Here is a 12,684-nt window from a genome sequence, read left to right on the forward strand (position 1 = left end):
TCTCTCTCTCTGTGTGTGTGTGTGTATGTGTGTGTGTATGTGTGTGTGTTTGTGTTACTGTATGTTGAATGTGTTTGCGTGGCAGACGGAGGACAGTCAACATCTGCTGCGGTCACTCCTGCTCATCATCTACTTGCTCTCCTCGTTCCCGTCTGCCTCCTGCTTTTCCTGCATCCCCTCTCACCACACACACACACACACACACACACACACGCACACACACACACACGCACACACACACACACACACACACACAAGCATCATCACACACCACCCTCCCACCCATTCTCCTCCCAATCACTCATCTCCCACTTTGCCATCATTTCTTTTCCCGTCTCTTAAAATGTCTTTCCTGCCCTCCTGTCACGCCCTGAGCAGAGATAACACACTTGTTTGCACATTTCTGTGCTTAATGTGTGCATTTACAAGTGTGTGCATATATGTGTGTGCATGTGTGTGTGTGTGTGTGTGCGTGTGTGTGTGTATGTGTGTATGTTGTGAGCATCTGTTTGCATCAGAAGGATTCAGGAGTCAGCAGGGTCCAACTCCAGCTTCGCCTCTTCTTTTGTTTAAATCCCAACCTGCACAGGAGATGCCAAAACCAGGAGCTGAGACGCACTCCTGAAGACTGCACACACACACACACACACACACACACACACACACACACACACACACACACACACACCAACCCCATGCAGACAAAAATCAGCACACATGCACATGAAAAAAATCTACAAAGTGCAGATAAACACCTGCTCATTTGCGACTGAACTGTTTTTTCCTTTCTGTCACAAACATACATCGGCACACAATAATGCACGCAATAGTGCATGCACGTGCACACACATACACACACACACACACACACACACACACACACAGATGCCACTGCTGAGGCCAGTTATAAGAGCTTTTCTCAAAGAAAACTACCACATGTACAATTTTAATGGAATTATAAGCCAGATTGACAAGGGGCTTTTTGTTTTGCTTTCCGCTAATCGCCTCTCCCAAAATCCCCTCCTTTATGTCTTGTCATTCTGGAGCAAACTCCACGCTTCCTCCACTTTCCTCTGATTTTCACTCTATTGCGTGCTGTATATCAGCGAGAGAGAGAGAGAGAGAGCGAGAAAGAGAGAGACAGGGCAAGGGTAAGTGTAATAGAGAGAATGAAAAGAAGGGAGTAAATGTAGGGCAGTGGGGAGGAGGCCGACAAGAAAAGAAAGAAAGGAGGAAAGAAAGGAAGGAAGTGGGGGAGGGAGAGGTGGAGCAGTGGAGGAGAAATGATTGGCTGAGGACCAAAGATGAGAGAGGAGAGACACACACAAAGAGAGAGAGGGAGATGAGTTTAGAGGAAGAAGTAGGAGGAGAGAGAGAGAGTGAGGCGAGAGTTTGGGGATGAGGATGCGGGGAGCACGAGAGGCGACAGGTTCAGGATGGAGGAATGAAGGGAGAGGTGTGGGGGGGGGGGGGTGAGGAAGGCAAGAGCAAATGGGATCAAAGACCTTATTTACAAGTTTTTATGCTGATGAGATTCTGATGAGATTCTAATTCAGAGTGTACATACAGTATAACTTATGCATCAATCAGAGAACCGCTTAGTGTTCACTGCAGGAGGCTGGTGTCATAGTTTACGTGCTTGGTGTTACCTTTGCTTCCACTGATGAGATATACTGTATCTCACCAACGTTCGAGCAGTGGCCTTCTCTGTCTACAGTAAATAATATTATTTATCTCAGTCTGACACCCAAAGTCTTTTCAGTACACTCTTCTCCACCTCGTGCCAGCTCTGTTTCTTTATTAGCATTTAGCCATGCTACAGTGGCATAGCAGTGAAGGTCAGTCACCTCTTTGGTCCATGCCTTTACAGCTGCTGGACGGACCGCCATGAAGTTTTTGGGGGCTTCTGTCTCTCTGGATACCTGTCAGAGAAACATTTGGAGGTTTGCATATTTTCATCTCATGCTCTGGTATTCTTGAGTGTTGCACCCCAAGAAGTGTGTGCGTGCTGTTTTTTTTATTTTTTCTTTATCACATCAGGTGTGCTGATAGATAATTGATGACACTGTCTGCCTCTACCAGACACACTTGCTCTGCATGTGTGTGTGTGTGTGTGTGTGTGTGTGTGTGTGTGTGGCCCACCTCCCACTCTGATGAAGGCCTGCGTGACCGAAAAAGCTTCGAAAATAAATTGAGTGTGTGCAGAAAAGACGAGTCTGCAGACGCTTTACCGTCTTTTCATTTGCTGTATGTTTTGCTCACAACACCGTCTTGTCTGGTGGTCGTGTACAATAGCTCCGGAAATGTTCTAAACGGAGGATGCAAAAACGATAAGTTGCTTTCCAATGAAAATGTTGCTGTTACATTCTTCTTTTTACCATCTTGGCATCTTTGGGAAAATAGAGGTCAATGTGTCTAAATGAGAAAGCGTGGTGTGTTTTTGTGTAGCATTTAATCGAAACAGGAAAATGTGGAGGATGTGTGTGTGTGTGTGTGTGTGTGTGTGTGTGTGTGTGTGGGTACAGTTTAAATGCAGAGGGGCTGTTGTCACCGCATGAATTCTAAATAATCCTGTTGAATTAATGCTCATCTTGAACTAGATTCACAAAGTGCCTGCAGGTCTGTGATTTACCAGAGCAATGTTGCCCCCTTCATTAGGAGACACTTGAATATCCCGAACGTGTTGAATATTTCATTTGTGATTATGAATATTCATATTTTGGCTTTGTGTGCTTCCACTGATACACGTTAATGGGAAAATCTTAATTCTAAAACACATGTTCATATAAGACGCTGATACTTTGACGCTCGTGGTCCTTTTTGTTCAGCTTTTCTCAGTCGTGGACGAACGCGGACGGTACCGTCACAACATTTCCAGCAGATACGACTGAGTTTTGATGGCAGTAAGTGATCTAAAACATCAGCAGTAAATGCTGCTGTCAGTCTCTGAAGACAAAGAGCTTCTTTCTTTGCGCCAATCAAACAGAGAAAACTGATGCAGAAGAGACAATGCAGCCTCGCAGCATGTTAATGTATGAGTGTTTTTATGCTAATAGAAAAACTCCTTCTCTTGCTCTTATTATATTAGCACTATCACCTACCTCTCTTATTGGTATTTTCCTGTCAGTCTTAAATAATATCAGTTACCAAAGGCATTCTGGGAGTTGTAGTCAATCACCTACTTAAGTCTAAAGACAGGTCAAGAGAAACTGGTCCAGTATTTTATAGAGATACAAAACTCCAAGAAGCTGGAAAATGAACTAAGAGTTAAGGTTTTTACATCTAACGTCTGTATCCAAGATCAAGAATGCAACTTTTATAATCTACATGCAGACCGATGATACGCATACATCCCAATGTGAGAGGATCTGTCTTAAAAAACAGGTAATCTCCAGATCTGATAAAACCATTTCAGAACATTCCCAGGAGAAGACGCAGGTAATGACAGTCATTTAGATTTGTCTTATTAATTCAGATAAGAGAGCAGAGCGGATACGAACGTGTCTCACTTTTGCCAGAAGTTAACGACTCTACAGCGGTGCTTTTGAACGCGTGGATGACGTGTACGTGCGCGAGGGAGTGAGTCCTCCACTCGGAGCTGAAGAGCCGTGCAGGCCTGTGATCAGAGGATCAGAGGGAAGCCCCTTAATGAGTTGATCCAGGCGAGGCTTTGATGCTGCTGTTCTCTGGGGATCCTGGGAAATAAAAGGGAGGAGGTGGGATGACGGAATGACCTTTAAACTTTTCCGATCAGTAGATAAACTTACGCTGCAGGCTTACGTCAAGCCATGTGTTTTTGGAAAATCCCATTTTGCCAAACAATGACACTTGATACAGGCATTCATGTCCTCCTCAGGTTAAACTGTAATCATTTTGATGATCCCTGATATTTTCATGATGTCAAGATTTGCATCCAGTACTTAAGTTTAGAACCAAATAACCTCTCCAACGTATGCTAACCCCCATTATCGTCAGCCATGCTTTGTGTTTTAATTAGCAAATGCTTACATCAGCATGTTAACGTCATCATTGTGAGCATGTTAGCATTCTCACATTAGCATTTACAGCACAGCCTCCACAAAGCCCTTAGCATGGCTGTATAACCTCACTGTTAGTCTTGTTTTATAGCTAGCTAGCAATAAGATCTGTCAGAACATGGATTGCACCTCAGTCAGCTTGATAATCGTTACAACAATCATAATGAATAATAAATAACCTCTTTATTAATATGCTGTTAATACAGAGAGAAAGGCGTTGGGTACCAGGAGGCCAGCAGTGCCTCACATCAGTCATTATTGTGTTACAGCTCAGAGTGCTTCTGTTGTTTTGTACTGTGTGTGTGTGACCGTCTCAGGGCAGTCGTTGTACCTGGCATTTCTTTTTCATTGCATGAGTGATGATTGCGCATCCCGACATTTACAGGTGACTAACACAGCCGAGTCTCTGTGTGTGCGTGAACGCAGCATGAAGATCAAAGGTCATCTGGAGAGTTAGCCAGCTTCGTGCACCTTAAATTGATCTACTTGGGCCAGTAAATTCTATTTAATGCACTGGTACAGAGGCAGTTATCATAAAAGTCCTATTTTTAGCATGTGTGCTGTCCTATTGCTGCCCTGTGGCTCCCCAGCAGTGAAATAAAATGCACTGGAAAACTCTGCAGTGGGCCCACAACACAGTGAGTCATTTTTGGTAGATGGTAGAAAGAAAGGATTTTAAAAATCAAGGGTTTAGATGACAAATTTAAGTCTTGTCCTAATGAGCAGTTTCATGTTGTTGATTTTTTTAAATTAAAACTCTTAAAATTGTAGATTGAAATAGACTTAGAAATATTTTAAGACAGATATTTTGGCATAGATTCAATAGAACAGTGAAAAAAGCCATTATTAAGATGTCTCTTTATTTTTCTCTGTTTTATTCAATCTCTCTGCAGGCAATCATATAAATATCTAATTAATGTCATCGTGTTTCTTGGATTGTGTCGGAAATATTTAGCAGCTTGATACTGAAAAGTCAGATTTTGCAAAAACAAGATGAAATTAATGCCTAACAGTTGTAGAAACAACAGTATTAATAACATGTAACGTACAGCATACAGCCACACAGACACACTCACAGAGTTGCATTAATGTGCGCTAATGTGTCTCCTGACAGAAGTATCTCTCAGCTGGTGCGACTGGGTGCAGGGCTTTGGGTCAGGCGATTATAAGGTCAGCTCCTCCGGGACAAACACACTGACTGCACACTTCAAACAGGAAGCTGATGGATCACAAACATCAGCCCATCGATCCCTGCTGGCAGAGAGTAATGTCATGCAACCACATCATTACTGTGGCTCTGTATGCATGCCCGTGTGCGTGAACTAATGTATCCAGCAACTATACTAAGGGCTTGTGTGACTGTCCTGGGAGATACGTTCGCATGTTTTTACAGTCCATCGATGAATGGGATTGAATGAATGAAAATGAGCGTAAACAAATGGAGATGATACACAGCCTCTGTGGCTGGCACTTGCTCAGAGAACTAAACGCTGATGAATGATGCTAAGTTTAGAGTCATTCACTGCTTTTACCGTCCGTGGTCACCTGGAGCTCCAACAATGTGAAAACACCTAAGCTGTCAGTCTACTGATGGTCTTACTGTGAATCACTGTCTTGCGGTTCACCTTTTAATGATCTGTGCATGTGGGATTTAAGTCTATTCTAACATTTTGTGAATGTGCAATGAGAAAGAAGTCAGCTGGCTCGTTTCACTCCTCAGTAAAACTACAACTCCAGTGTTACTATTCTGACAGACTCATGCAAGCGCCTCTTAATGAATACCAATTACATATGTTAATTCAGGCAGTGCTTTATCTGCATTTATATGGTCACGCACACTGGAGTCTGTTTTTCTTAGGGTGCAGCCTGTGTGTGTGTGTGTGTGTGTGTGTGTGTGTGTGTGTGTGTGTGTGTGTGTGTGTGTGTGTGTGCGCCCTCATTTCTCATTGGACCACGTTCTAATATAAAGAGTTAATACTCAAGGGATCTGGAAAGGTAATTACAAATTACCTTGTGTGGCACTGGATTGGAGGTTCAGTGTGTGCGTGTGTGTGTGTCTTGACGTCTTCACATGATGTTTGCGCAACAGTGCACACACGCACACACACACACACACACACACACACACACACACACACACAGAAAGCTTTGTAAGAAATGAAATGACTTGCACTGTTGTGGTGATGCTGCATCACAGTGATGTTTGTGTGTCAAGTGAGTGAGAGGTTTATTGTCTTATCTCTCTTCCATTGACGTACAGTAAATGCCTGATTCTGAGGCGTCAGCTGTCAGTCCTTTTCTCTTATCTCATACAGCCTGTGTGTGTATGTACATGTGCGCTGGGTGCGTGTGTGTGTGTGTGTGTGTTCACCCTGTCAGCCCACGTTGTGAGTTCACAGCACAAAGCTAATGAGTGAGTCTGATGTTTCCGATGCTGCAGGACTGAACCCGTTTGACGCCACATCCACACAACAACACTGCAGAGAATCTGACAGACTGACACAATGTTTAGAGTCACAGACATTTAGCGCTCCGCATGTTTTGACCAGAGCAAATGTTGCTGACTTCACAGCTGTCCTTGGGGTGGTGGGCTTTGATTTGTTGATATGAGAAGTGACGTTGGGAAATGTTTGCTCCGACTCCATTTTGTTTGCCTGGAGAATAATTTAAATCTCTCCCTCTGTTGCTGTCTGCTTGCTCATGCATTAACACAGCACAGGACATGTAAGGTCACACGTCGGCTGCTGCTTTAATAAGGGAACTTTAGGTGACATGCTTCATGGTTACTGTGCACCAAAAGGTGGTCATTGTTCATCTCAGTTCTTGTATTTATTGTGCATGTATCATACTTTTAGAGCTTCTTTGTATTAACATAATATGACTCCTACCTTGCAGGGTTTAATGTAAAATCACACGACTTTAAATGAGTGCCAGAAAGAGAAGCATCACATTTGTACCAATTGAGAATTTGTCGTCTGTATGTAGATCTGCCATCAGTTTTTTTTTCTATGAAACTGATCAATTACTTAGTTAAAGGTCTGGTCTGTAGGATTTATGGAGATCTATTGGTAGAAATGGAATTTAATATTCATAAGGATGTTTTCATTAGTGTGTAATCACATGAAAATAAGGTTGTTGTTTTTGTTTTTTTTTTACCTTGAGCTCTTGTATCTACAGAGGGAGCGGTTCCTCTTCCACAGAGTCTGTAATGTTGCACCGCCGTGTTTCTATAGTAGCCTAGAAAAGACAAACACTGACTCCACAGAGCGTCTTTCACGTTATTGCATTTTTACAATCTTTGAATACGCAGGACGGAGCCAAAGTACAGCAGTAATTCAGCAGTCCATTATTTAGCTTCATTATCAGCATAACATATCATGCCTTTAGTTGTATCATGCTGTTATCAGACAGATTTAAATTGCTCCAGCATGACCTTTAAGTTGAGGGTTACCCAGCTCTGCATCGATCACTGACTGGCTTGTATGTCTGTCACTTGTTTGTTAATACCAGGCAGAATGAGCTGAATGGCTCTGTGCATAATCCATAAAACGATTGTGACAGTGATTGCATTTACCCTGGTATTGAGGTAAAGGTTGGTGCAAGTAAACTGCATCCTGTTTACAAAGACTGGGATGAGCTCATGTCTTCATTTTTAAAAAGCATAGTTGGACTATGTGAATGTTTGAAACACAGTGCTGGACTTTGTTGATGACCAGTCCCACTGAACATTCTCACCATATAAAAAATACAAGGAACACTGAACTGTTCAGTGGCAGCTCATGATTTCCGCAAGTCTTCATTTATCTATAATTAAAATCAACACATTTGTCTCCAGAAATGCCAAAGCTCGATGAGATAGAAGTCTGGCTGTCCAACATGGCCCCCTATGTGTCCCATATGTTCCCCGAAAGACGGAACAGACAGAAAAAGTTGTGGAACGGGACACGCTGACAGAAAGGGACAGCTAACAGAGTTATTAGAGCCGATTAGGTGAATGATTAGTAATGTTCCTCTGACTGTTTGGCTGCACTCAGTCAGCCAATTAGAAAAGCAAAGACAAAGAGGGCAGAAGAGCCCTGAGGGCCTGAATCAGAGCACAGGACTGCCACCCACAACATCCCCTGACACACACAAACACTATTATTGTGTGCTCGCTGGAAACTGAAAATACAAAGAGTGCAAACGAAAAGGAAAGAAATTCAGTATGTCAGTTTGGATGATTTAGACACAAAACAGGGAAAGTAAAGTAACAGCATTGTCTCCCATCAGGGTACTGTGTGTGTGCATGTGTGTATGTCTTTCCACACAGTCCCCTCTGGGATTCCCTGTCAGCAGTGACCTTTACCAAATCAAAAGAGATGCAAATATCCAGCTTCATTTGGGCCTATTACAACTCCGCACACAGTGGCTTATAGGAGTGAATGAGCTCTGTGCAGACACCCAGTGAGAATAGCTGTCAGTCTTCTCGGCCGGCTTTGATTAGCAATTTGAAGGGCCTCTTCCCGGCCCCGACTCTCCTCAGCAGATACAAATCAGCCCTGACGCTTCCTCGTCCATTATTGGCATCTTTTCTAGAGAGAATTGTAATGAATCTCATTTCCCTGCAGTCTTACCGCCTCCCGCCCTGCTCCGGTCTCCTCCCTCACAGCTTTCACACCCATGTGCTGGTTTTGGGCAAAAGCACAAATACCTGAGTAGCAATTTACCTGTATGAATGAACCTTTAAAGCTGCATTTTGAGTCATTTTAATACATGACCAAAATATTCATCTAACTTAGGTTAATAACTTTATCTTAACCAATATTAGGAAATAAGAGCCACCAGATGCAGGTAGAAATTAATCATGGCAGGTGCCTGCTTGCAGTTTGACCCAGAACTGAATATAAATGTGTCCTACAAGGCCACAATCACAATCACCAGTGCTAGACTTAATAGTACTATTTTACCATAAATCTTCATATCAAGTCCTGATATCACCATAAATTTAAATAAGTGCCATGGATGTGCATAACAACAGCCCATATATCATTGACTTTGACTGGGCACAGTGCGTTTTGAGGTGGGACACTGTGTAAAATGAAAATAAACACAGAATGCAATCATTTGCTAATGAGCTGCGTTCACAGCCAACAGTTTCGCAAAGTGTTCCTGAGCCGCCATAGTAACGTCCTTCATGCAATCACGTGTTCCACAAAGTGATGGACGAGCTGAAACTGGCGATAGTGCTGGATGAAAAGTCAAGAGACCATTAAAACCATTGCACTTCATCCTGGCACAGTCAAGAATGTCTTGACAATCCCTCCAATGATGTCAAGATATTTCACTCAAAAACACAAACCTCAACTTCACGGTAGTTAGGAAAAGAGGAGGAAACGTCACAGGATCAAGTCATTCGGATGCATGTCTGGAAACCATCAGTGTCTCAAAGAAATGAATGTCCATCCAGTAGTTGTTGAGACATTTCAGTCTGGACCAAAGTGGCGGACCGACCAACCAACCATCCCTACAGCCATGCTGCTAGTGTAGCAAAAAAAAAAAAAAAAAAAAAAAAAAACCTAGGAGGTGATCAAGTCGTCTCGAAATAATATATTAATGCATGCATTCTCCCTGGAAAGATTCAGCATACTGTAGATGACCCAGGAAATCAGAGTGCTCACCAAGTGCAGGCTGCCTGCCCAGTAGTTGAACACAGGCTGGCTGATTTCCTGCAGGAGTCACACAGTGAAGCCTAACGAGGTCCTGAAGTGAACATGACGACCATAATGTTAATGAGCACCGGCCGTGCTTCTGCGTCATCTTGATATGATCTTGTCACTCCAAGAACTATGAAAAGGTTGGCATTATGCATCCCATACAGTGTTAGATATACAGTATTTCCAGCATATGGCCGCCACTGTTACCTCACGGTCACATAAAACGAACCCACGTCTATCAGTTTCGAGCGTTGGTTAATTTATGCTGCTGATTCAGAATTTTTAATCTTGCATAATTTAGAAGCATTAAGAGGTAAACTGGTTACACTGGAGGTGGATGGAGCTGTTGTGAAAGTTGGGTGTCAGCTGGATGAGAGTTGCTTTACAGTCTGGTAGGAAAGCTACATTGCTAGCAAACACACACACACATACACACATACACACACCATATACAGTACATATACTCTTTGATGTTATTGACCCGGTGGTCTCTGCTGTGTTTGTGTGTGTGAGACTGGGACAGCTAGATGACTGAGGGGCAGATAGATATATGGATGGATGGCCGGATTGACAAACATAAACAGATGGATGGACAGATAATGGATGGATCAACAAAGACAAATACAGCTGTGCACGCGGGTGCAGGATGACCCGGCGTCATTGATCATTGATTGATGGATGGGCAGAGCGGTGAATGAACAGATTAGTTTTTCTTACGTTTTCTCAGCTTATGTAAGAACCACGATTCTTTTGCCAAAGCTCAGAATCACCAAATCCGGTGTTTTGCATTACCTCCAATAGCCTTTGTAATTTTTTTTCCATGATGCTTCCTGTAGATTATATTATTTTCCTGAATTAGAAGCTGCCTGAGTTTCTGAGTTTCCCCACATGGATCAACAAAAGTTTAATTTTGAATGTCAGAGGGGAAAACAGTTGCACAGCTCAACCTTACCACAAGAGACGTAAAATCTATTGATGAAGTCAAGCCATTGATTTCACTCAGCCAGAGACTTCCCTAACCTGCCGCTGTAAAAGGTCAAGGTGTCAGCGCTGCCCATTGCATCAGCCGGTCACAGAGCTTGTTTTTGGCCGAGCAGAAAAACATTGTTTTGTAGTAAGACAGCAGAGACGCGGCAGTATGCGTCAGTCTGTCAGAGGTGGAAGTTTCCTGTTTGATTAGATGGTGCAGCCACATAAAGATGAAGCACATCGAGAATTTATATGTGACACTGTTACTTAAAGTATGAAAATCTTTTGAATTTAAAGGGAACATAAGGAGGTGGCCTCATGATAAACCACATGACATCTTTCAAAGATGTCCAGGATTGGACAGTCTTCAGTTAAATCTCAGTGCAAAGCTTTGATATCAGTGAAAATGCAAAGGAGCAAATCCTGTGAAATAAATAAATAAAAACACCACCATATAAATATAGTTTGTTCCAGTTATAGTCAGACTTTGGATGGAATCATTCTGAACATGCGGGTGTTTCACTACATGTGGTGATATTTCCCTTCTTCTCACCGATCTGCTGTCACAGTGATACCTTCACCACAATTTTTTTTTTTTTATTTTTTTTTTATGCATATTCATGACTGAGAAATCCACTGCAGGAGAACTCCAACTTGTGGGAATCAGGTCTGGAAGGCTGGTTGCTTAAAAGAGCGCTCCACTGATTTGGCATTGCACCTCTGCAACACTTTCTCTACAACAAGAAAGGATCCAAACTGATGCTGCAGAACCAGTGAGACTGTACTTTTTGGGTGTAGATTAGGGTGCGTCATGCTACATGTTGTCCCAGCTAACGTGGCCTCAAACAGAAGCGGGACTCAGAGGTGTGATAACCTCACTTCCTTCTAACTTCAGCCCCATCTGCCTCAAGTGAAATCATCTTATTAAATTTCACATGCGAATCCCTTGCTTGTGTTAACGTCCCTCCACTACGGAAAACACAGTCAGTGGAGACAGCAAGAGGGAGCTTTGCACTATAAAGACAGAAACTTCATAAGATACTTGATGTGTTTTCACTCAGACTGTTGAAGCTTCATGTTATCTTCAGCTGGACTTAATTAGTTTCTCCACTGAGCACAGACTCGTCCCTCATCTCCAACACTGGAATCACGCTATGAGGAGTTTTCTTCACAGCCGGTATGAACAGATGTTTTTTCACATCTCCAGCCCACATTTCCACAGTATGTGTTGTTTCCTGACACACTGATCATTGACAACACGGGTTTTTCTCTCTATTTGCTGACTTTTTTCATTCACCTCATGCCTCCGTCCTCACAAACCTACTCTGGAATAACTGTTCTGTGCTGCTGTGTGCCGTAAAGTAACCCCAACATCTCACTCACGGTGCAAAATGCAGCTTAGAGACCAACAGAGGCTGCACACATTTGGTCCCTTTTACTCAGGTCTGATGCTAAAGTCTCAAGACGAATCTCGTTGAAGACAACACCTGTGAATCAGAGGTGGCACATGTTCATCTTTGCATTCCCCACCTCGCTGCTGCAAGGACAAACTCCTCCTGACTGTGCATCAGGCCTCCTATAGACGCTGTAATGTACCGTCTTGTCGTGTACATTTGCAATGCTAAGCAGCAGCCAGGTGAGTGGCAGTCGCAGTAGTTGATTTTAATAGGGAGCTGCTATTTCGGTAAGTCCTCCAGCAAGCGTCTTTCTCTGGAGTTAATCACACTGAACAACACACCACAACGCTGCAGCTCCTCTCTCCTCCTCTCGGGGCTCTCCACCGGCTCTCCCTTTTCTTCTGGCTCCGCTCTCCTCCCCCCAACCAACCCCCCCCCCCGCGCTCGCTGCTGCAACTTGTTTTTATTTATATCTACATCTGTATCACATTCTCCTCGCCGTGTTTACACCGCTCACTCCTCTCCGCTTTTTTCAATTTCTCAGTTAATCAGCCACGGTCTCTCGGGGACGCTGGGGTTGAATGTCAT

Source organism: Chaetodon auriga, chromosome 20 (assembly GCF_051107435.1).
Source record: "Chaetodon auriga isolate fChaAug3 chromosome 20, fChaAug3.hap1, whole genome shotgun sequence".
Classification (NCBI taxonomy): Eukaryota; Metazoa; Chordata; class Actinopteri; order Chaetodontiformes; family Chaetodontidae; genus Chaetodon; species Chaetodon auriga.